Source organism: Pogona vitticeps, chromosome 11 (genome assembly GCF_051106095.1).
Source record: "Pogona vitticeps strain Pit_001003342236 chromosome 11, PviZW2.1, whole genome shotgun sequence".
In the NCBI taxonomy this organism is placed as follows: domain Eukaryota; kingdom Metazoa; phylum Chordata; class Lepidosauria; order Squamata; family Agamidae; genus Pogona; species Pogona vitticeps.
In genome coordinates this window covers 11,045,524-11,069,533 of record NC_135793.1, presented here as the reverse complement: position 1 = coordinate 11,069,533, position 24,010 = coordinate 11,045,524, and the positions used below count along the sequence as shown (strand labels likewise).

At 43.5% G+C, this 24,010-nt stretch overlaps 1 pseudogene; it reads right to left on the bottom strand.

Annotated features, from left to right (window-relative positions):
- Positions 1 to 1,172: 1,172 nt before the first annotated feature.
- Positions 1,173 to 1,326, bottom strand: LOC140702362 (U1 spliceosomal RNA; annotated as a pseudogene).
- Between the last annotated feature and the right edge of the window lie 22,684 nt (positions 1,327 to 24,010).

The window sequence follows — 24,010 nt, the reverse complement described above, 5'->3', positions numbered from 1 at the left end:
CCTGGAAGGTGTTTTGGTGAAAATTTTGTAGCCTCCTGATAAGTCTAGTTATATAATGTCCATTGAAAAGAAGATCATATCAGCATTTTTGCATCCTTTTCTGCTTGGTTCCTTAGTAAGGATATTGGACAAAATCCTCTTGCATAATTTAGAACTGCTGGAAGGCTCAGTGGTTTAGGACTCTGGCCAGAGGCTGGGAGTTTGATTCCCCCCTGTGCCTCCTTGACAGGGGCTGGACTTGACAATCAATACGGTCCCCTCCGGCTTTACAATTCGATTATTATTATTGTTCAAAAACACTAGGCACAGTCAAAATTATAAAAACATTGTCTGGTATTTGTGGCATCCACCCAGGTCATGAATATTCATATATTATCTGCATAGACCAATGGGAGTGCTGGAGGGGTGGAGTCATGAGATATAAGAGACTCAAAAGGAGGAGGAGGGAGTTTTAGATAGAGAGTTTAGAGAGTTGAAGAGAGTTTTGGAGTTTGGGTGGAGAGTGGTGGTTGAGAGTGGGCAAAGGAGAATGTTTGTTTACGAGCTAACAACATTGCTTGTTCTGTCAACATCTGTAACAATAAACCATTTCTGTTTGTTTCTTTTAAAATGACACATTGCCTGGACCTCGACCATTGATAATAGTTAATGTTGATGTAAGCAACTGGTGGCAGCTGAGGGGAACGTAGCATGAGCTCTTTGTTTGGTAAAACAATTAGGGGCCATGTGGAGATTGTGACGGTATTATATAACAGATACAAGTTTTAACCAAAAACCTAAGTATCTGTTAAATATCGGGCAGTATGCATGCTGTTCCTAATACTGCTGTTTTTTTCTGAGATCTGCAACTGATTTTTACCATATTTTTTGCTCCATAAGACACATTTCCCCCCCCCCAAATAGTGGGGGAGAAAGTATGGGTGTCTTATGGAACGAATACAGTAAAAAGGGGTTCAACCACCACCACCCAGAAGCCCCCCAGTGCCACGCTGAGAGGCCTCTGAACTAACACCAGAGACTGCTTGCTGTTTGGACCTCACCATTCTGCACTGCTAGCTTTCTAGGATCTGCTTCCTGGAGCCCACTTGGAAAACCAGCAAGGCCAACAGGCCTATGGCAGCAGGCAGTTAAAAAAGCCAAGGACAAAAGGGAGAGAGTAATTCTAGAAAAACCAGGGGAAACCACAAACACAGTCCCCCACTTAGGCAGTTGATTTCCCCATATTTGGGGAAATCACAGGGTCAACACATCCAAAGTACAATAGATGAGCCTCACCCTGGGAAAACCACTTTGATGATCATGGTATCTCCCCTGCCAGGTATGAGTTAGAATGGCCTCTGAACCTCCTGCCCATTTCTGTGCCCTGTCCCCCAAAGGCACAGTGACCCCCCTGGCTGCTCTTCCAGATCAGAACAGGGCTGCACAGCCCCAGTCCCGAAAGAGGCCAAGAGAGCTACTCAGCATTTTGGGGTGTCCCACAGGACCCCCATCAGGGGCTGGATGTTCCTCCCACAATCCTCCAGTGCACAGATATTGCATACCTAATATGTGGGGAAGGCAGGGAAAGTGGGGAAATTCAAACTTTCAGTTAGTGAAGAGGCTGCTTGTCTGCTTCCTTGCTAGTCCAAGCAGTTAGAGAGCTAGGAGAGAGACCTGGGACTGCCTGGTATTGTCATTTTAAAATGTAAAATTTAGTTTAAAAGCTGTTTGTTTGGGGTTAGTGCTTGGGTGAAAAGGTGCTCCATTTGAGTTGAAACCTGCTTCTGTAGAAACGTGCATACTTGCTTTAAAAGCTGCTTAGGAAGTGTTCAGACCAGCGCCGATCAGCTGTTCAGTGGGGAGAGGGGAGGGGAAAGGAGCAGGAGCAGAGAAGAGCACAAAATGGCAGCCTGCTGCCTGCTTTCTTTTAGCTATTTGGGGCTCTTTTTTGGCTGTTCTGGGGTCTACCAAGGCATTGTGAAGAGCAAGGCTCAGTCTACAGTACCTGGTAAGTGACTTTCTTTTAAGGTTTTTAAAGTTTCTGACCTTCCCCCCCTCATAAAAATGCATTAATTAATTTTCAATGCATTTCTATATGAAATTTGGATTCAACTTGCAAACTTTTCAACTAGTTCTGGGCATCTAATAGAGAATGTATTTCCAAAGGGTGTTGCAGCAAGGAAACTAACTGTGCCTCCTGACTTCTAACTGGATTACAGTACCTGCTTCCTGATTTCAGCTACTATAGTTTGTATTCAGTTTTTTTGGCTCATCAGGAACATTGTTCATGGCTTTGTGTGGCCTAAATTGTTGTGCTTCGCATGCTATAAATGTTCAATTATGTCAGAAAACGGAGATTTGGTCTTATGCTGAGCATGTGCTACTGCTGGTGAATGGGATCAGGTTAAGCTTTGTGTTGCTGTTCTTTTGCATAACCTAAAGTAAATAAGGAAAACCAGCTGTTAAATAGTTTAATTCCACTATTTATCCTCCACACAACTAAAAGGGACCTCTCAATGCAGTGCCAAATCAGACAAACCATTTCTAACTTAATATAGGCTTGAGCTGTAACTGGGCAGAGTTGCACAACAAACTCATCTGTCATTGAGACATTTCTATAAGCATGGGGAGGAGGTGGATGAAAAGAAATGTAAAATATAGGTAGAGTGGTATAGGTCTTATCACTGGCTGATAATGGTCTATATTAATGCCACTGTTGACTGCTGTTCACTTTACATGGTTCAAATGTTATTCTGTTATAGTTTATTAAATATTTTATTACACTATTTGGTTCAGAATACATTTTCCCTGTGTTCCTCCTCTAAAAATTAGGTGCGTCTTAAGGTCAGGTGCGTTTTATGGAGCAAAAAATACGGTATATTGTTCCAAAAGCCCCAATGACTACAAGGACCCCTGAAGTGTGTTTCATCCACAAGCGAGATGTTTCGATTGCCAGGTCTCTGTATTTTGTTTGTTTTTCCAATTCTTTATTTTCAACTCTGGCATCCCCTGGAAGTGCAATGTCAACTATCCAGACATTTCTTTGTTCTATTACGACGATGTCTGGTGTGTTATGTTCAAGGTGTCTGTCGGTTTGGATCTGGAAATCCCACAAGATCTTCACTTGGTCATTTTCTGATACCTTCTCTACCTGAAGTTCTTGGAGGCTGGCAAGTTACATATTTACATAATAACTGTGCACTAATTTTGCCTCTCTATCATGTCTAACTTTGTAATCTGTGCACTCTTTGGACATTCACACATGAGGTGTGACAGAGTTTCATCTTTTTCTTGGCAGAGTCGACATTTGCTATTAGCACTAATTCCTTGGATCCAAAATTTGATGTTAGCACTAATTCCTTGAATGATGGCTATGATTATGATGACAATGATGATTATACATTAATGGTAATGTCAGATTGTTGCTAATTACTTTGGTTCCTTGTTACTTAAACTTTGTTCCACTGCTTGCAGGGTACTGCCTGCACTGTCGCTGACCTGGAACTGAAGTGATGAGAAATCAAAGCATAGACTCTCATTATGCCACAGCCTTTGGCATAAATCCCTCTACGCCAGCATAAGTGATGCAAGAAGATTTTGGCTTCTGAATTGTTGGTCAGAGTTGATCTGGTTTTGCTGCTTGGCTCTAGAAATGGGAAATTTAGTAGAAAGGAGTTAACTGAATTAATGCATAATGAATCCAATATCTGTCTCAGTGAGAACTCACTAGAAGTTAATTAGCTGTTAACCTGTTGTTGTGATGTATAATGTGATATCTAAGTCCCTTTATTTTTTTAAGGCTTGGAGCCATTTCATTCATTCCATGGGATAAACTGAAGTAATTCACTAGTACATTTTGAAATGGGACATTTGAACACAACTCATGCATATTTGCAAAAATTTGTGATGTGCCTGTTCCTATAATCACATTCCCATGCCTAGCCACAGATCTGTGCTCAGTAATCACCACAGTTAGTCATTTTTGTTTCAAATGTTCACCTCAGGCAAGCCTCTAAAAAAGGAGGAGGAGGAGAAAGATTCAGGAACCTGCCTTGGGGCGGGCAAGTAACCTGCATTTACTGACTCAGGACAATATCCTGTTGAGGATTTCTGCTCCAGCAACAAATGCTGTGTATATGGCTGAGCTATTTCTGTCTATTGCACAACTTATTGAAAGACCAGCAATGAAGCCAACTGAGCAAGTGGTTGCACAAACAGATGCTCAACGGACACTCACATGATTTATTTGAGTGAAAATCCCCAACAGGATACTGGCCTCAATGTTTATTGAGTATACTGTCTGTAGTGTGGGAAGTAGAGGGAGGGAAACCCCACAGAAAGTCTATTTAATGTCTCCTCTCCCCCCCCCCCCAAAATGTACTGTCTGGGTCCTGTATGCAGAAATGGCTATGACTAAAGGAAAGTCCGATGCTGCAAAGAATACTGCATAGGAACCTGGAATGTAAGATCTCTGAAACTTGGTAAGCAGGATGTGGTCAAACAGGAGATTGGCAAGAATAAACATTGACATCCTGGGTGTCAGTGAACTAAAATGGACAGCAATGGGCAAATCCAATTCAGATGATTATTATATCTACTATTGTGGGCAAGAATGCTGTAGAAGGAATGGAGTAGCCATTACAAGCACTCTTTTCCAACACACAAGAGGCGACTCTACACATGGAAATCACCAGATGGGCAATACCGAAATCAGATTGATTATATTCTCTGCAGCCAAAGATGGAGAAGCTCTATACAGTCAGCAAAAACAAGACCTGGAGCTGATTGTGGCTCTGATCATCAGCTTCTTATAACAAAATTCAAGCTTAAACTGAAGAGAGTAGGAAAAACCACTGGGCTAGTCAGGTATAATCTAAACCAAATCCCTTATGAATACACAGTGGAAGTGAAGAACAGATTTAAGGAACTCGATTTGGTGGACAGAGTGCCTGAAGAACTATGGATGGAGGCTCGTAACATTGTACAGGAGGCAGCAACAAAAACCATCCCAAAGAAAAGGAAATGCAAGAAAGCAAAGTGGCTGTCCAACAAGGCCTTACAAATAGCGGAGAAGAGAAGGGAAACAAAATGCAAGGGTGATAGGGCAAGTTACAGATAATTAAATGAAAACTTCCAAAGAATAGCAAGGAGAGACAAGATGGCCTTCTTAAATGAAAAGTGCAAAGAAAAAGAGGGAAATGATAGAAAGGGAAAAACCAGAGATCTGTTCAAGAAAATCAGAGATATCAAAGGAACATTTTGTGCAAAGATGAACGTGATAAAGGACAAAAATGGTAGGGACCTCACAGAAGCAGAAGACATCAAGAAGAAGTGGCAAGAATACACAGAGGAATTATACCTGAAAGATTTGGATATCCCACACAACCCAGATAGTGTGATTGCTGACCTTGAGCCAGACATTCTGGAGAGTGAAGTCAGGTGGGCCTTAGAAAGCTTATCTAACAACAAGGCCAGTGGAGGTGATGGCATTCCAGTGGAACTATTTAAAATCTTAAAAGATGACACTGTTAAAGTGCCAGCAATATGCCAGCCAGTTTGGAAAACTCAGCAGTGGCCAGAGGACTGGAAAAGATGAGTCTACATCCCAATCCCAAAGAAGGGCAGTGCCAAAGAATGCTCCAACTACCATACAATTGCACTCATTTCACACGCTAGCAAGGTTATGCTCAAAGTCCTACAAGGTAGGCTTCAGCAGTACATGGACCAAGAACAAGCAGAAGTACAACCTGGATTTCGAAGGGGCAGAGGAACTAGAGACCAAATTGCTAACATGCACTGGATTATAGAGAAAGCCAGAGAGTTCCAGAGAAACATCTACTTCTGCTTCATTGGCTATGCAAAAGCCTTTGACTGTGTGGACCACAGCAAACTATGGCAAGTCCTTAAAGAAATGGGAGTGCCTGACCACCTTGTCTATCTCCTGAGAAACCTATATGTGGGACAGGAAGCAACAGTTAGAACTGGATATGGAACAACTGATTGGTTCAAAATTGGGAAAGGAGTATGACAAGGCTATATATTGTCCCCCTGCTTATTTAATTTATATGCAGAATACATCGTGCGAAAGGCTGGACTGGAGGAATCCCAAACTGGAATGAAGATTGCTGGAAGAAATATCAACAACCTCCAATATGCAGATGATACCACGCTGATGGCAGAAAGTGAGAAGGAATTAAGGAACCTTGTAATGAAGGTGAAAGAGGAGAGTGCAAAAATGGTCTGAAGCTCAACATAAAAAAACAAAAACAACAACAAAAAAACACAAAACCTAAGATCATGGCCACTGGTCCCATCACCTCCTGGCAAAAAGAAGGGGAAGATATGGAGGTAGTGACAGATTTTTACTTTCTTGGGCTCCATGATCACTGCAGATGGAGAGATAGCAGCCACAAAATTAAAAGACTCCTGCTTCTTGGGAGGAAAGCTATGACAAACCTCGACAGCATCTTAAAAAGCAGAGACATCACCTTGCCAACAAAAGTCTGAATAGTCAAAGCTATGGTTTTTCCTGTAGTGATGTACGGAAGTGAGAGCTGGACCATAAAGAAAGCTGACCGCTGAAGAATTGATGCTTTTGAATTGTGGTGCTGGAGGAGGCTCTTGAGAGTTCCCTGGACTGCAAGGAGAACAAACCTATCCGTTCTGAAGGAAATCAACCCTGAGTGCTCACAAACTGAGGCTCCAATACTTTGGCCATCTCATGAGAAGAGAAGACTCCCTGGAAAAGATGCTGAAGTTGGGAAAGTGTGAAGGCAGGAGGACAAGGGGATGACAGAGGATGAGATGGTTGGACAGTCACCAAAGCGACCAACATGAATCTGACCCAACTCCGGGAGGCAGTGGAAGATAGGAGGGCCTGGCGTGCTCTGGTCCATGGGGTCACAAAGAGTCGGACACGACTGAACGACTAAACAACAACAAAAGTAGATTGCTTCTGTCAGACTTATTTGCCCATCTCAAGCCCAAATGAAACAAGGAAAAGAAGCAGAAGCAGGAGATAGCTATCCTGAATTTGGCAGAGACACCAAGAAGTAGAACCAAAGGCTGTGTAGTGAAGAAAGTCAAGCAAAATGTACATATCAACATCCATGCAGGAATTTGCACACACTCACACACATGCAAAGAGAGAGAGGAGTTCTTGCTTCTTAAGTGACAAAAACAAAGCTGAGCCCAGGCCATATGCTACAATCAGGGAGGGCACTTAACGGACACTGAAGTTAAAAAGAGAAAGGAGAGAGAGAGAGAGAGAGAGATCAAATGCTACAGGCCTGTGACCCGCAGCAATTGGAGTAGGAAGGAGAGGTTGATGGTTTAATTGAGAGGGAAATGTTGTCCGTTGGCACTGGTTCAGTGTCTTCTTTATAAGGTAGTGATACTTTTGATTCCAACTCCTCTTTCCCCATTATTGTAGGATTGATCCTTAGGTCAGACAGCCAGTCACAAAACTCCAAGTCTGCTCTCTGGAAGTAGCTTATTGTGGGAGACACACCCTGGGCATCTCAGCTGGTGATTTCACTTTTGCATCAACTGGTGCGAGAAGATGACCTTTAGTAGCAAATCCATTGATTCTGCCCCCTCCCCAGTCCATCTCATGATAAGCAACACCCTGTCTCAAGTTCCCTCTCATGACCCACTCATTGAATTTTCCCCAAGCCAGCTGCTAAAGTGCACTTTCCTGGGGGGCCATTATTGCAGGGCTATAATGAGGACATCCCAAATCCAGTCTTTGCCAAACTTGGAGGGGGTGGAGAGGAGAGTCAGCTGAAGAACTGCTGTAAGTTTGGTGTCTTTAACTAGCACAGAGGTTATTCTGTCACTCCCAGAATTCCCAATTTAATGAACCACAAAATGGCTTGTTTCATTGGAAACTTCGTGAAAGTTTGCAGTTTTGATGAACCATTACAAACCACTATTTTCCCAGTTTGTGGCCATCTGTACTTAGGACCTTTACACTGCTACATGCTCATTTCATGAATGTGTAAATACCTTCATTCAGTTAATTTCTACACATTGGTCTGAAGATGATGCACATCTCCAGTACCCTTACTCTTGCCAACACTACTAGTACTGTAAGCATTGTTCTTAAATAAAGTAGCAAGCTGATGAGGGCTAGGCTGAAAGATCTGTTTATCATGGGGTGAGGCCTGAGGCTTACAGTTAAAGCAGAGTAAGTTTCTCACATTTATTTCATCAAGTGTTTTAAAGCAGCCATATTTCCTGGCACGCTCTATGGCAAAGTAGCAGCAACAAACCTCCAGCTTCTACCATATATGCTTTTTCAGACTTTAGGAAGGGCATGGAGACATGAACAGCCCTCTGGGGATAAGAAGGGAAACAACAGACAAATTGTTACTCCTCTTCTGAAATATATTTTCTATCAGTATTGAGAAGACTTCTCATGTCTGTGGGGGTGGTTTTTCCCCCATACTAATTGTGCTATTTGATAACGATGCCAAGGTACAATAGCTTTTGGATTCCCAGTGTGGCACAGTGGATAGATTGATGGATTAGAATAGGGTTCAAATCCTCTGGTCAGTCATGGAAGCTCACTGGGGGAGTGGAACTAGTAAAACCACTCCTTAAATATCTCATTTAGCTTGAAAGCCCTGTTAGGGTCACTGGTTCCAAACTGACAGCACACAACAACAACAACAACAACAACAACAACAACAACAACAACAACAACAACAACAACAACAACAACAACAACAGCTACTCCCATGCTTCCTGGCATTATAAAACTCAGAAATGTTGAGATGGGCTGCTTGCAGCTGTTTTTGATCAATTTGTCATTTTTGAGCTTGTTTTGTCTGTGTTTAATTCCACAAAGGTAAAAGACACCGGGTTTGGGCAGAGACATTTTGAGTAAACCGCAAAACGTCAATGGAAGAAATGGATGCTCCTCATCTCATCCTTGTGCTGGAAACACACAGGGGTCTTTCTTCAAAGAGGGAACTTCTTAGTCTCTTTCAGCATGGATGGCAACAAGAAAAGCTTTTTGTTTTGCTTTGGTTTTCATGTTCATTTCAGTTTCCATTTCTGTTTCCATTTCCACTACACATCACAGAAACCGGTGGTTTCTTGACAGCCTGTCCAGATGTCAGACGGGCTGTCTCATCAAAAATGAAAATGTTTTTGGTGACAATTCTCCACATTCTTAACTGTATTACAGAAACTTCTGGAAAACTTATTTGCCTTGAGAAAACAGTTGGGGGAGGGCATACGGAATCCCTTCAGTCACAATAATAAGCCCTTCTATTCTACTAAAATTATTCCACAGGATTGAAACAGGCCTTCCGGGGTTTACATTCAGTGGCAAAGTTTGTTACAGTATAGGTATCCAAAATTGTGACTAATTATCAACAGTCATGGCTTCCTTTTCCCCTCCTCCTCCTCCTCTTTCTTGCTGCCTTCTTTATGTGTGGCTATTATATTTATTGCCTTGTGTTAGAGTTTGTGCAAAGAAGCTCAGGATATTTGATTGCCTTTCTATAAAACCGACCCTTTCTCCACAGTCTCAGTGTGGTAGCTCACAGTCTTTCCCCCCCTCCTGCCATGTATTGTCACGAGATGTTCATGAGGCAGTTTGACCAAGAGACAGGGACTGGGTCAATAAATTGCACTCATGAGGGGAAATGGCAATAGAACATCAAGCTTCTTCCTTATCCCAATCCAGTTGCTGTGCCATGCTAATTCTGTGTGGAATATAATATGGCCCTGCTGGCTCATGAACTGACACAGCTGGTGGTGCCTCACTTCCAAAATATGATCAGAAGTGTCCATTTATTTGGTTGAAAACACCCCCCACCACCCAAAATAGTGCAGTGGTTCCAAGCTTTAGCTCCCTACATGTTCTTGGATTAAAACTCCCAGAAGCCTTCAACACTAGCTCTGCTGGCCAGGAGTTCTGGGAGTTGTAGTCCAAAAACATCTGGGAGGCCAAGTTTGGAAATTACTGCCCTAGTATATGGGAAACAAACTTCTGTATTCAGTCCAGAATATAGTCTTGTGCCTTTGTTTCTTATGCACTTTCCAAGACTTTTAAAAAGAGGAATCGGATTGCAAAAAAATTATTCCCTGTGACCTACTACTTATAAAGTGTAGATAAAATGTTACAAGAAAATTCTGTTCCGCACAGAAAAGGAAGCTCATGTCATATTTATGCAATAGTGACTGCAGTGGTTTGGTGTCATTACTGCTCCATAGCACTTCAGGGCAATCCCACCCCCCACTGGGAAAATGGTGGAGGAGAGTGGCTTACTGCGTTGCTGCTTGTCAATCAAGAAATAGCAGAATGAGGTAACGGCTGCCATTATTTCACTCAGATCCTTAGGGGACACACCAGGCAATGGCAGAGATTGTGAGCTGATTAAATGGGACTTAATGGGCTACATTTCTTGTTGGGGCCGGCATTTATTGTGGGTATTTTAATTGTGTTAGGGAGCAGTTTGAACATCTAACAGATTGTAAAGATTGTTGTTGTTGCACTAATTGATGACAATCAATCAAACAAACCCAGACCTATGTAAAAGCAAGCAATAGCACTGCACACTTTGGTGCTCTGGGATGACCCCAGGAAGAGAGTCAAAGCCAGGGAGGTTAGCTCCCATCATCCACGGGGACTCCAGCCTGATGTCTTCTCAATGCTAAGAAGGAATGCTTGGTCATTAGGACAGCCAGGAAACCTAGCCATGCACCACCCCTGCTTGTGTACAGTTGTACTTATCATGGATGTTGTGCTTTCCAAGTTATGTTCAGAAACTGGTGGAAGATGGGTAGGGTTTTAGTCGAAATGTTATCATCTCAACTCACTGCAACCTCCAGAGGGATGCCCTCTATTCAGATTTCTCTAAGCTGCAAAAGTATGAACCCATTAACTGCAGAAGCCTATTGCTGTAATGTATAATCATTTGGGAGCTGAAAGAACAGTTTGTCACTGCTTCCTAATGATCATTGAGTTGCTATGACTATGCCTGTCTTTCTCCTGAAGCATAGCTTGTGACTCTTGATTACATACCTGCCAGCATTTCACAAATTAAATCAAATCTACTACTCATATCCATATAGAGACTGTTACATACAAAGCAGTGCATTTAAATATAGAACTGTGTCGTTATATACCATCAAGTTGCCTGCAACTTGTGGTGACCCCATGAATAGGTAATCTCCAAATGTCCTACTCTCAACAGTCCTGCTCAGTTCTTGTAAACTGTGGAGTCAATCCACCTCCTCTTCTCCTGCTGCCTTCCACCTTTGCCAGCACGATTGTCTTTTCCAGAGAATCCTAGCTTCTCAGGATGTGCCCAAAGGAGGACAACCTCAGTTTCATCATTTTTGCCCGTAGAGATAGTTCAGGCTTGAGATGATCTAGAACCAACTTCTTCTGGCAGTCCACGGTATCTGCAGAACTCTCTTCCAGCACCATATTTAAATTCAATCAATTATTTTCCTATCAGCTTTCTATATTATCCAGCTTTCATATCCATACATGGTGATTCAGAATACAGTCCTGTGGATGATGTTGGTCTTGGTCTCCTGTGACATATTTGTACACTTGATGATCTTTTCTAATTCCTTCGTTGCTTCCCTTCAAAGTCTCAGCCTTCTTCTGATTTCTTGGCTACAGTATCCATTTAGACTGATGATTGAACCAAGGTATACAAAATCTCAGATTTGTTTTCGTTTCTTCATTGTCATCATTAAAGTTGTGTTGTTCTTATTAAGTCAGAGCAGTCCTGCTTTACTACATTGTTACTATATTGGATCACTGAAATTGGAGAATGGACACTGAAATATTTGTTTTTTTATTCATCCTTATGTTCCTCTCTGTCTTTATTATTTCTCTCTATTCGGCTTGCTGGCAGTCATAAACCTGTGATTTGTAACTTCCAGGATCATTTTCACCAATGTTTGTGTACATTGCCTTTATTTGCTGATTTTCCATGCTTCTAAATTTTCTGCACACGTGTGTGCTTGAGCATATCTTCTAAAGCTTAATGTGAAACCCAGAAACTTCCATATAAAATTGCCACTGTAAATGTGTTAGAGAAAGTGCATTTTTTAAAACCTTACATGGCTGTAAGGACATATAGAGCCCCGTGGTGCAGTGGTTAAACCGCTGCACTGCAGCCAAAACTGTGCTCACGACCTGGGGTTCAATCCCAGGTAGCCGGCTCAAGGTTGACTCAGCCTTCTATCCTTCCGAGGTTGGTAAAATGAGTACCCAGCTCGCTTGGGGGGGGCAATGTGTAGCCTGCATAACTAACTTGTAAACATGAATCACTATGGGACGGTATATAAGCAGCACGCTTTGCTTTAAGTAGCATGCTTTGCTTTGCTTTGTATCTTTAAAACTGCAAACTCAACAAGTGAGGCATAGACATCTATGCATATGCACATCTTCTCCAATCATCTCATCAATAGAAGTACTAAGTAATCAAGACAAGTGAGACATCTCCAGGAGATCCACGTTACACACAGAGCAGCAAGCAATCTCTCACTTCTGTTCGGTGTCTCCCACCTTGACAGCTGGTGATACATTCCAAGCATTTCAAACTGTCTTTCGAAAGACAAGGATGCCCTTCCGGTATCTAATTTGCTTGTTTAGATGCATATGGTGAAGGAACTTTCAAACCCACAGCAACGTTACAATTCCCTGTTCTCTCCCTCTCCCTCTCTCAATGATAAATTCAAAACTTTGTTTAAATTGATGCACAGGATGACAGCTTAATTTGGGCAGTGCACAGACCATTCCCGTTGTTTGCCCGAATTTAAATTTGGAAAGACTCCTTCTCGTCGTCCTCCATTCTCCCAGCCAGCGCTCTCATAAACGTTTACAGTTAGAGATTCCAGGTATATCGGTATCTGATAACCCATTAAGTTGGTTAGAGCAGCAGATCATTTAAGACTGATAAGCACGTATTCATATCTGCTTCCAGGTCCAGAAGAGAACACAAATGTCTTTCTAATCCTTGAGGGTTTTCTTAGTTAATATTATGACCCAAGGTCCAAAGTGCTCCATTTTTATGGATATGGACAAGCCTTATGGATAATGCAGTCCTTTATCCAAAGTGATAAGAGAAACAGGAACTTTTAATTAATTAATTAATTACCATCCATCTAGCAGAGGCTACTTTGGGCAGTTCACAACATATTCAAACAATAAGACAGGTAAAATAAAATCAACAAACAAACACGAAACTTTTTTTTAAAAAATATAAACTATTACATAATTCAACAATTAGATATTAAACATTAGATATTTTAAAAGACGTTAGGGTTGCTTCAGTGGCAGTGGCTGCACTTTCCAACAGGTTTCCATTGACGGAAAGGCCTATCCTAAACAATAAGGTTTTTTGTATTCACAAAGGCTTTCATGGCTGGGATCTAATGGTTGTTATGGGTTTTTCGGTCTCTTTGGCTGTGTTCTGAAGGTTGTTCTTCCTAACGTTTCGCCAGTCTCTGTGGCCGGCATCTTCAGAGGACAGCACTCTGTGCTCTGGTGTAGTTGGCTAGGGAGTGCAGTATTTATGGCTGTAAGAAAGGCTTTTGTCTTTTTTTGTAGATGGGTGATTAGTGTGTCTTGTTGTGGGTATACTGTTGTGCTAAGGAGAAGAGATTGTCACTGTGGTTGATGGGTGTCATTAGCTGGTCTTTTGTGTGTAGTGATCCCCTGTCCTTGTGGCTGGGTGGAATTCATTGACCTTTTGCATGCTGTATTTTTGAGAGCTGGGAGCCAAGTTTTGTTGAGCTTCACACTTTCCTCTTTTTTGTTGAATTTCTGGTGGTGTTTGTGGATTTCAATGGCTTCCCTGTGCAGTCCGACATAAAGATAAACTCATCGATCCCTTCTAGGCAGTCAATTCCAGCAGCTTGTAACAGTTGTCAGCAGTAACACGCCTTACATCATGGAAACTTACAGAATCCTTCACATCTTTGGGTATTACCATTTCCCATATGATATTAAAATAGAAAGGACCATTGCTATGTGGGTCTTTCCCTCTTATAGAATCATATAACTGTTGATTTCTTGCTTTTCTCAATGCAAGAAATCAACAGGCCAAGCATCCTTGATAGATGGCCCTCCTACCTTTGTTTTAGAATCTCTAATGAAGATGGGTCACCCTATTCCACCTTACCATCATGACGTTCTTCGTAATGATTAGAAAGGTTTTCCTATCCTCAAGCTTGCGTCTCTTGATATTGGTCCTAACCTCTGCAGTAAAAGAAAAGAATTTTTCACCACCTTCTGCATAATAGAATTTGATGATAACTATCCTACCAGTGTCTCCATCTTCTATTCTCCAGTCTAAATGTACCAGCTCCCTCAACTGTTTTGCAGTAAGTGCTGGCTTCCAGAAACTTCACCATCTTGATTTTCCTACTCTGGACATAATTTAGCATTTTGAAATAATTCTTAAACTGTGGCACCCATAGGGGAATCAGTTTTCTCCAATAGGCAGATAATTTGCTGGTCCCAACATGGTGGCTTAATGTTCCAAGGAATATTTCCATCTCTCTTAAGTCTGCTCCAGCACACTGTTTGGTAATCACTGGCCTGTTTCAGTCAATTTGTGTTCATATCTTTGCTACTTTTTAGTTCCAAGACAGAAGGAATTTTATTAATATTACACAAAGTTTTGAATGATTTACCAGACCCTGCACCCCAGCAGATGGTGTTACTTAACATGCTGCGTGCTGGCATACCATAACTGTGCTGTGACTTTAAGACCATTTAAGGTTATTCCTCATAACATGTGGCAACAGATTGAACCAGCCAGGTGATATCACAAATCGTGTTTCTGCACCATAAAGTACTATAGTTGGGAAGCCATTTTCATAAAGATAATGTCAGCTGAGATAAGTCAGGAACAGAGGTGGTAAATAAATGAACGGTAGCTAAATTAGATGGTGATAGACGATGTGGGGATATGTTAAAAATCAAGGGAAATACACTCATGAGTATTATGGCTTTGACTTCCATTTTAAAAATAGCTTGGCAGAGTGGAGCAGAGAGACAGAGAGAGAGAAAAAAAAACAAGCTGTCTTTGGTAAAGCAATTTGTCCTTTTCCTCAACCCCCCAATCATTTTTTCAAGCATCAAGGTTGTTGGCTTTTAACTTTGGACCACCTGTCTCACTCAGCCCTGAATGACATTTCAGAAATATTGCTCAGATAAGCTAACGTTCTCAGGATAGAACAATCACACAAATGTTGGTGTACATGTATTCCTTTTTTGATCCTGCTCCATCTCATCTCAATCCCCAGTTTACTGAAACATCTCCTCCTTTCTTTCCACCTAGCTTCGAGGACCCCTCCCTGTAGAAGAAGTCTTTCAGTGCAGAGGGGTGAAACATCTATGGAGCCAGAAGCCATTTTCATCCTCCTCCGTGCCTTGGAGGCTCATTTCTTTGACTTCCCCTATCAATGCCCAAACATCTTAAATTGCCCTAAATGCTGTCAAACTGCTCCGTGGCCACCTAGGGAAGAAATGCCATTTGGGGCAAAAGTCTATAAAAATGTTAAAATTCACCCCCAAGGAACCCTCTGTTCACATTTGGAGATTATTTACAGGCTATCAGGGGGGGTGAATGTGGGCTATTGGCCACAATCTGCCCACTCTTTCTTGATGAGGTTCATTATAAGAATGATAGCATAATTGCAAGTTCTTTGTACCCTAGATCTGAAAAAAACAAAACAAAAAAAATCAGCACATTTGGTCCAAAAACAAAAAAACAAAAAACAAAAACAAAAACCCTGAACAAAAATGAACTCATAAAAAAAATCAACAGACACAAACAAAATTTTCTTAATTGTCCTACAAGCCACTAGTTGACAACGATGGAAACTGAGAACTTCTCCATGTGAAAAGTCTCCTTGTTGTTTTTCTTGACTTCAACAGAGTAGCTCCCGGTGGATCGTGCCCTTACTTTGTATGCCAGCCCTAATTTTGCAAAGCAATCACCCATAACTTGGACAGATTTCATCGATCGCTTTTAATATGCCTGTGTGTTAAGTGAATATTAAGTGGTTTGTCTGTTGGCATAATCTTCAGCAAAAGTTTGAGTCATGATAAACGTTTTTCTTCTTTTTCTTTCTGATCATTCACAGATGCCTTAGAAATGAATCAGGATCTGAGGTTTGCCAAGGAAGAGGGAAAAACGTGATTGGGCCTTCATCATTTTCTCACTGGCAGTTTCCTGGCATTATTTCCTATGGCTGTCCTGTCAATCAAAATGAATGTGTTGCTGTGATGCTATTAGCTGCTGTGTAGTGATTGGGATGAATAAAAAAATAATGCTGATTCATTTTGAGCCGATATTCGTGAAGATTAATGAATCAACAAATATAAATATCTGAATATTCTTCAACGAACCGATGAATCGATCCTTCCAACTTTGGTGAAGATTGGATATCGGAACTCTGTGTTATTCACCCACAAATTGGGTCCCCTCCCAGGAGAGTTTACCACATGGCACATGAGCCCATGGAATTGAGGGAGTTATATTTAGCCCCAGCAGAATGAGGGGTCCCTTTGGCAGAGGGGCATCGAGTTTGTCTTCAGCTCAGCACAACATTACATTTGTCAGTGAAGTAGAGTTTGCCCTCAGGAGGACTGGAGGCAAGGAGGTATTTGGCAGCACAGTGGGCTTTTTGGCTCAGTCGGGCACTGAGGACGTTGTCAGCAGGAAAACAGGCTCTTCTGGCCCCATCGGGCACTGAGGTAGTTGGCAGCAACAAAGTAGCATATCTTGCCCCATTGGGGTACTGAGGCAAAAGGCAGCAGAGCAGACTCTAGTCTTCTTCAGCAACATCAGATTTGCCTGCAAAGGAAAGGTTTTTGCCCCCAGGAGGCAACTGAGGTAGCTTGCAACTTCCAACAGCATCAGCAGCACCATCAGATGAACAGGGTCGGTGCTACTAACAGCAGTTAATTCACGGGGCTGCAGGGCTGTCAGAAACAGATCAATTCTGCAATCTGAAGCCAGGCAATGGGGCAACAAAGATGTTCGTTTAGAACTGGAAAGCTGGGGATTGTTTGGAACTTGGCTGCTGAGACCACCGGGTATGACAAAGATAGCCCTCTGAGGTTTGGTGGGGCAGAACCTGGCCCCCTTGATATGGGGATGCCCAGGCAGGGTTGGGGGGGGGCAGAGGAAAAAGAGGCAGAGGCAAAAGGAAGGAAGCAAAAGGAAAGAAGACTCTTGTCTTCTTCAGTGCAAAGGTAGTTCAGTTTGCCCCCAGGAGGCAAATGAGGTTGCACAACTGCAGCAACAACAGCAGATGAATAGGGTACAAGGTCCTACTAATGTAACAGCGGTTAATCCATGGGGCCGCTGGTGAGCTGAGCTTCCATAATTTGTTCAAGTTCTGCCTACCTACTGAGGCTGTAGAAAAGCTAGGAAGCTGGAATGAACAGTCTGCCAGTTTTGGGTGGGCCTGAGACGGGCCCTCTTTGGCACAGGGGATGCCCAGACAAGCTTTGGGTGAGGCTCAGACAGGCCTGGTTGGCACTTGGATGCCCAGACAGGCTTAAAAGCAGACTCTTACCTTCTTTGGGAACATCACATTTGCCTGCCTAGTTATGTTTGCCCCAGAAGGCAAATGAGGTTGCACAACTGCAGCAACAACAGATGAAGAGGGTGGTGCTACTAAAGTAATGGTGGTTAATCCATGGAGCTGCTGGGCTTCTTGAGCGGAAGTTCAAATCCATGCAACGGGTTGAGCTGAGCTCCCGTAGTTTGTTCCAGGTTCTGCCTACCTGAGGCAGGAGGAAGCTGGAATGTACAGCCAGGAATTAGGAATGAAGCCTGAGTGGACTTTGGAGCACTAATATAGCCCTCTGAATAAGCAGACAGGCAGGCAGGCTGGAAAGAACTTGGACTGATGACGCAACTTCACCCAGCAGTCAAGATTTGGAAGGCCCTTGGCCTGATACTTGGCACAGAATCAGCAGCAGGCAAGCACAAGGCAGCTGGAGACGGATGCAGGATTTGGGGCCAACATGGCACAGGGAGGCTGGAATTGATGCCTGGTGAGGTGGGGGGGGGATGTCCGCACAGTTTGCACATAGCAGCAACATAGACTGTGGCACTGAGGCTTAAACCACTGAGCCACTGGGCTTGTCCATCAGAAGATCAGACTGCAGTTTGAATCCGTGAGACAGGGTGAGCTATGTCCTGTTGCTTTTCACCCAGCTTCTGCCAGCCTTCTGGGGCAATAGAGAAGGCTAGGAGGCCAGAATGAACAGGTATGAATAATTGGAATGAAGCCCAAGGAGGCTGGAATCATGAAATACATATAAATATGCATTTCCAAGATTTTTCAGAATAACTGATTCAGCAGATACTAATTCTGGAGATAGGGAGGGACATGACCTTTGGGTAGAGTGGGCGGCATATAAATTAAATAAATAAATAAATAAATAAATAAATGTCACACACAGCACATCTCAGGAGGAGGGAGCACATTGGTCAGATTTGGGTGGGGCTGAACCTGGACATCTTGGCACGTGGACACCCGAGGAGGGTAGGACGCTGAAGTCAGCAAGCAGCATTTGAGAATTAAATGAGCACGCAGGCCTTTCGGAAGTGGAAGGAGCTGTAGGACCTGGAAAGTTGTCATGTAGCCAGCAACATAGACTTTTGGACTCATCGGGCACTGAGGAAGTTGGCAGCAAGGTAGACAGTGGCGCTGTGGGTTAAACCGCAGTGCTGCTGAGCCACTGGGCTTGTTATAGGTGTTGTTGTTGTTGTTGTTGTTGTTGTTGTTGTTGTTGTTGTTGTTGTCCATCTTGGTACGGGGGACACCCAGGCAGGCTTGGGGGGCAGAACCTGGCTCTCGGGGAATCAGTAGCACCAACAGGAGAAAAGGGTCCTAGGTGCTACTACTAGGGGTTGCTGATAAGTATTGAGCCTTTCCCAGAAAAAATTGAGCCAGGAAGCTGCAACTGCCACACTATTCTACATATTCCCCCATGAAGTCAATGCATTTGTGACATCTGTCCTGCAGCTTCTTAAGTCCCTGCAAATAATTTTTTTCTGACTGCTGGTGTAAACACTCATTTGCAGCATTAGTTGCCTCCAGAACACTCCCAAATCATTGTCCCTTCAGGTGTTTTTTGAGATTGGGGAACAGATAATAGTCAGAAGGAGCCAGGTCGGGAGAATAATGTGGATGGGGCATCACTTGAAAGCCTAAGGACATCAGTTTTGCCATTGTTTCACCTGCAGTGTTTGATGAGGCGTTGTCATGCAACAGGATTACACCTTTGGAGAGCTTTCCTTGATGTTTTTCGTTGATGTTTTGCCTCAACTTCATCAATAAAGCACAGTCATATTTTGCATTGATGGTTGAACCCTGTTGGAGATAGTCCACCAGCAGGACTCCCTTCTTATCCCAAAAAAACCTGTTGCCATTTGCTTCTGCACTGACCTTTGCACTCGGAACTTCTTTGGCCTGGGGGAACCACTGTGCCTCCATTCCTTAGACTGTTCCTTTGTCTCAGGATCATAACAGTAGATCCATGTCTCATCACCAGTTACCAGTTTGCCCAGGAAATCTGACTCATTTCTTGCAAAATGTTCCAAAACAGGCACTGATGACTCCACACGTTTCCTCTTTTGTTCGGTTGTCAAAAGTTTGGGGATCCACTTTGCTGCCAGCTTTCTCATTTCCAAGTCATTGTGGAAAATGGCACCAACTCTCTCATGTGATATTCTCAGATATATAGCAATACTTTTGGCTGATATTCAGTGGTCCTCCATGATCATGTCATGGATGGCTTTCACATTTGCAGGCACAGAGATAGAAACGCCTTCCATTGGGTTTCTCACTTTCAACACCGAAATGGCCAGTTTCAAAATTGACAACCCAGCGTTTAACTGTTGCATATGAAGGGCCACTGTCACTCACAGTTTGTGAAACTTATCATGGATCTGCTTTGCACCTTTCCTTTGGAGAAACAGGAACTTGATTATGGTCCTATGCTCTTCCACATTGAACTTTTCTGGAGGTGCTGCCATGTTCACTTTGGACCTGATCATGAAATATGTTAAAATCATAGGTAGCTGATTTTTGCACCATTGGACAGAGACAAATTGGCCCATGCACACTGCCATTTATAGCTTCCTAGCTCAGTTTTTCTGGGTAAGGCTCAATACTTATCAGCAACCCCTTGTAACGGCATTTAATCAGCGGGGCTGCAGGGCTGTCGGAAACAGATGCGCTGCAATCTGAAGCCATGCGATGGGGCGACGCCCGGAGAGGCTTTGGGTGGGTCTGAGACAGGCCTAGAAAACTCACCTGTCACTCACCACCAGCATCGAACTAGACTTGCTGACAACCTTCAAACAAACAAAAATGCTCATTTAGAACTAGAAAGCTGGGGCTGTGTGGATTTCAGCTTGGCTGCTGAGACCGCTTGGATATGATAAAGATAGCCCTTGGAGGTTTTGGGAGGGCTGACACAGGCTGGCCCTCTTGGCATGTTTGGGATGCCAGCATCGGCTTTGGGTGTGCCAACTGCCTAGAGGCCTGGCTGGCCCTCTTTGTCACGTTTAGGGATGGGGACAGACTTTGTGTGTGCCAAGTGAGGGTTGGCTGGTGCTCTAGTCACGTCCGGGGGTGCTGGGAGAGGCTCTGGGTGCACCAAGAGAGAGTTTAGGTTTGGATGCCAAGAGGGCCAGCCTGGGTCTGCCCCAACCAAAGGCTGTCTGCACGTCACCCCATCACCATTTTGCCTTCAGATTGCAGAGCTGATGTGGTTTAACCCATGCCAGGCAGGAGTTCTCTCCTCCAATTAAGGGAGGCAGAAGGTGGAACAAGCAACCCGCCAGGACTACGTAACCAAGCAGGCAGCCAGCCAGGCAGGAGCTCAACTGTTCTTGGTTGCTGGTCTGATTTGATCCAGCAGGCAGGCAGGCACAACTTGGTTGGAACTTGGCCCGAGGAGGCGACTGGAATCGGCAGCTGGAGTTCTCACTGAGGGGCAGGTTTACAGGCCGGCAGGAAAGGAGGGTGGGCAGGTGGGTGCAGGCAGGCGGTGTGTTAAGGGAGAGACTGTCATTGGAACCGTACCTCTTTGGGTTCAGTGAGGGGAAGCCCAACAAGGGAAGGTTCACCTTGATGAATGACAGGCTCTCCACAGTAACAGGCTTCAAAGTTGGAGTATGTCTCTGAGATGGGTAAACACACGCTCACTCTGGATGCTGGTGGGGGTGGGGGTGGAAAGGAGGTCCATGGCCACATTGGACAATTCTGGCCATATGACTAGTTTCCTAGCCCAGTAATGGAGGGGATCTGACTGGTGGGGTTGAGAGGGCTCAGCCAGATATTCTCGCACCATTATCTCTGCCGAAGCCTCTTCAGCTTGTTGTCTTTCCTCTGAGGCAAGTGCCAAGGTCACCACAGAGCTCCAGTAATGTTGATGGTGAAAGGAGCCTTCACCAGGTGAAGTCCTTCCCTGTGGTTCAGGCAAACCATCCTGCTCCTCATGGCCTGATGTTCCCATCACCCCACGCAAGTGTTGTGCCCGCAACTCCCTGTGGACCTCAGCTGGTTATGGATTAATCGGTTTTCAATGCATTGTAGGTCAATGGAGCCTTGACCTACAGACTTTTCGACCTGCAGCCACCGTTCCAATACAGATTAATTCCGTAAGTCGAGGGTTCACTCTACTAAAATGTGATCTGCCTGCCTAAACAAAGCCCCCTCAGTATAATTAATTAGGAGAATCCCTCCCAACCCACTGTGGCAGAGAAGCCAAAAAAGTCCAAAAAGAAAAACCCTGCCAGCTAAGTCTCAGTCAGAGAGAGAGAGAGAGAGAGACCCAAACAAGTTTTGGTTTGATTGATTTGAATTTGAAATGAAATTAAGCCCTTCCGAAGAAGTAGCCTAAGCTATCCGAAATCCCTCCCCAAATTCCCAGTAAAGTTGATGATGACTCATGAATGATGATGAAAAAGAAAAATACAATTCTTTGCTTTGCTTCTGCAAAAGCGAAACCGCAAGAGCACCAGCAAACCAGTGAGCAGCAACTGTTCTCGCTCCAGAGAGCACGAACAAAAGTGGGGAATGGCCGGATGGGAAAAGCTTATATGAAGCATCTGTAAAAGTAGATACACCTTTCAGCAGCACTATTGGCTGCCGGACATGCCAATCCAGGATCTCTGTCCTGATTGGCCAGAGCTCTGAATTGTCGCCAGCAAGCTCAGAAAGGCCTCCAAAACGGGTAACAAGTATAGACGAATGTGGCCGGATCGACAAAGGAAACCAAGGAAATATTCGTCAAGCTATATTCATCCTGATTTAAAATTTTACAAATGCAGATCAACAAATATATGATGAATCGGCTATATTCATCAGAAAAACTGATCAATTTTTATATTCATCCCCATTTCTAATGGTAATCCATTCTTAGCTCGTATACTATTTCTCTAGAAGAGGAGTTATTCCTCGAGGTAGGTGTTAGAACTGATGTATTTCTAATTCTTTCTTTTTTTTCCTATTTTGATGTTCTGATTTTGAAACTGATGGTGATGAATTGAGTTTTCAAGTGTGTTTCTCTCCCTTCTGTATCACTGATTCAAACTTGAAAATGGAAAAACACACTTCAGGGGGAAAAAAGAGCTACATGATTATACTATGGTTGCATCACATACTGCACAAAAAGAGATTCTCAGAGTGGTCATACATAAGATGATATCCCCCGTACAGCTTGGCATGCTATTTATTTGCAATATTTTGATCAATGTGTATGTAGGTGGCTGTACATCACTGATGTACAAAGAAAGGAAACTACAAAGGAACTAGAAGAAATAGAAACTGCATGAAGATGTACATGCTCCAGTTTTGGAATTAATTTTAGAAAGTCTCCTAGTTAAGTTGGTATTCAGGAGTGGAATGTAGGGCAGAGCAAACCCAGGGATCAATAACAGAACAAAGTGTTTGAAATGGACTGATTTCTAATGTAGACCTGCAGAGGTGTTGATAGCTCTTCCATCAGAATTAGCACATGGAAAACATCTGGTGATTTTACCACTACTTGGCACAGGGCTCATGAGCAGCGGAAAAGGGGGAGGAAGGAAATCCTTGATATCCAGCAAGTGGGATGTGGAGTACCACCAGATTTCTTCCTCTACCTTTTTTGCCACAGACTTATTCAAGCCATCACTTTCTATCTCTGTACAGTGGTGCCTCGCTTGATGAGGATAATCCATGCCGTTGAAATCGCTGTTAAGCGAAATCCTCGTTAAGCGAAATTAAAAAGCCCATTAGAATGCATTAGAAACTGGCTAATGCGTTCTAATGGGCGAAATACCTTATCATAAAGTGAAGATCCTCCATAGGGCAGCCATTTTTCAGTGCCTGTCTTGCGAAAAATGCCTCCTAAAAACAGCAGGGGGCCATTTTGATAGCCGGCGACCATTTTGAAAACTGCTGATCAGCTGTTGAAAAAACATCATTTAGCGAAAAATCGGTTCCCGAAGCAGGGAACCGATCATCGCTAAGCAAAAAAACTTCATTCAAACATTCAATCGCGAAAACATCATCATGAAGCAGATTCATCGTTAAACTGGGTAATTGTCAAGCAGGGCACGACTGTATTAGGGTGGTTTTCATTAAACAGGTTGCATAGGATAATGATGACCATTACAAACTGGAAGATATAGCAACTTGCAGGTAGGGGGCTGGTCGCAGGAGCCATACTTCCTCGTTACAGCAGCTCCACTGGCTGCTGATCCACTTCCAGGCTTAATTTAAAGTGCTGGTTTTAAGCTATAAAACTTGGGCCCAAGCAATCTCAAAGATCATATCTCCTCGTATTAGCCTGCTCGAGTGTTAAGACCACCAGGGAAGACCTTTCTCTCTCTCTCTCCACCTTTACAGCTGTGCTTGGTGAGGACACGGCAGAGGGCCTTCTCTGTGGCTGCTCCCAGACTTTGGAACTCCCTCCCACAGCAGACCAGACTGGCCCCCTCTTTGCTGCCCTTCCAGCAAAGTTTCCCTG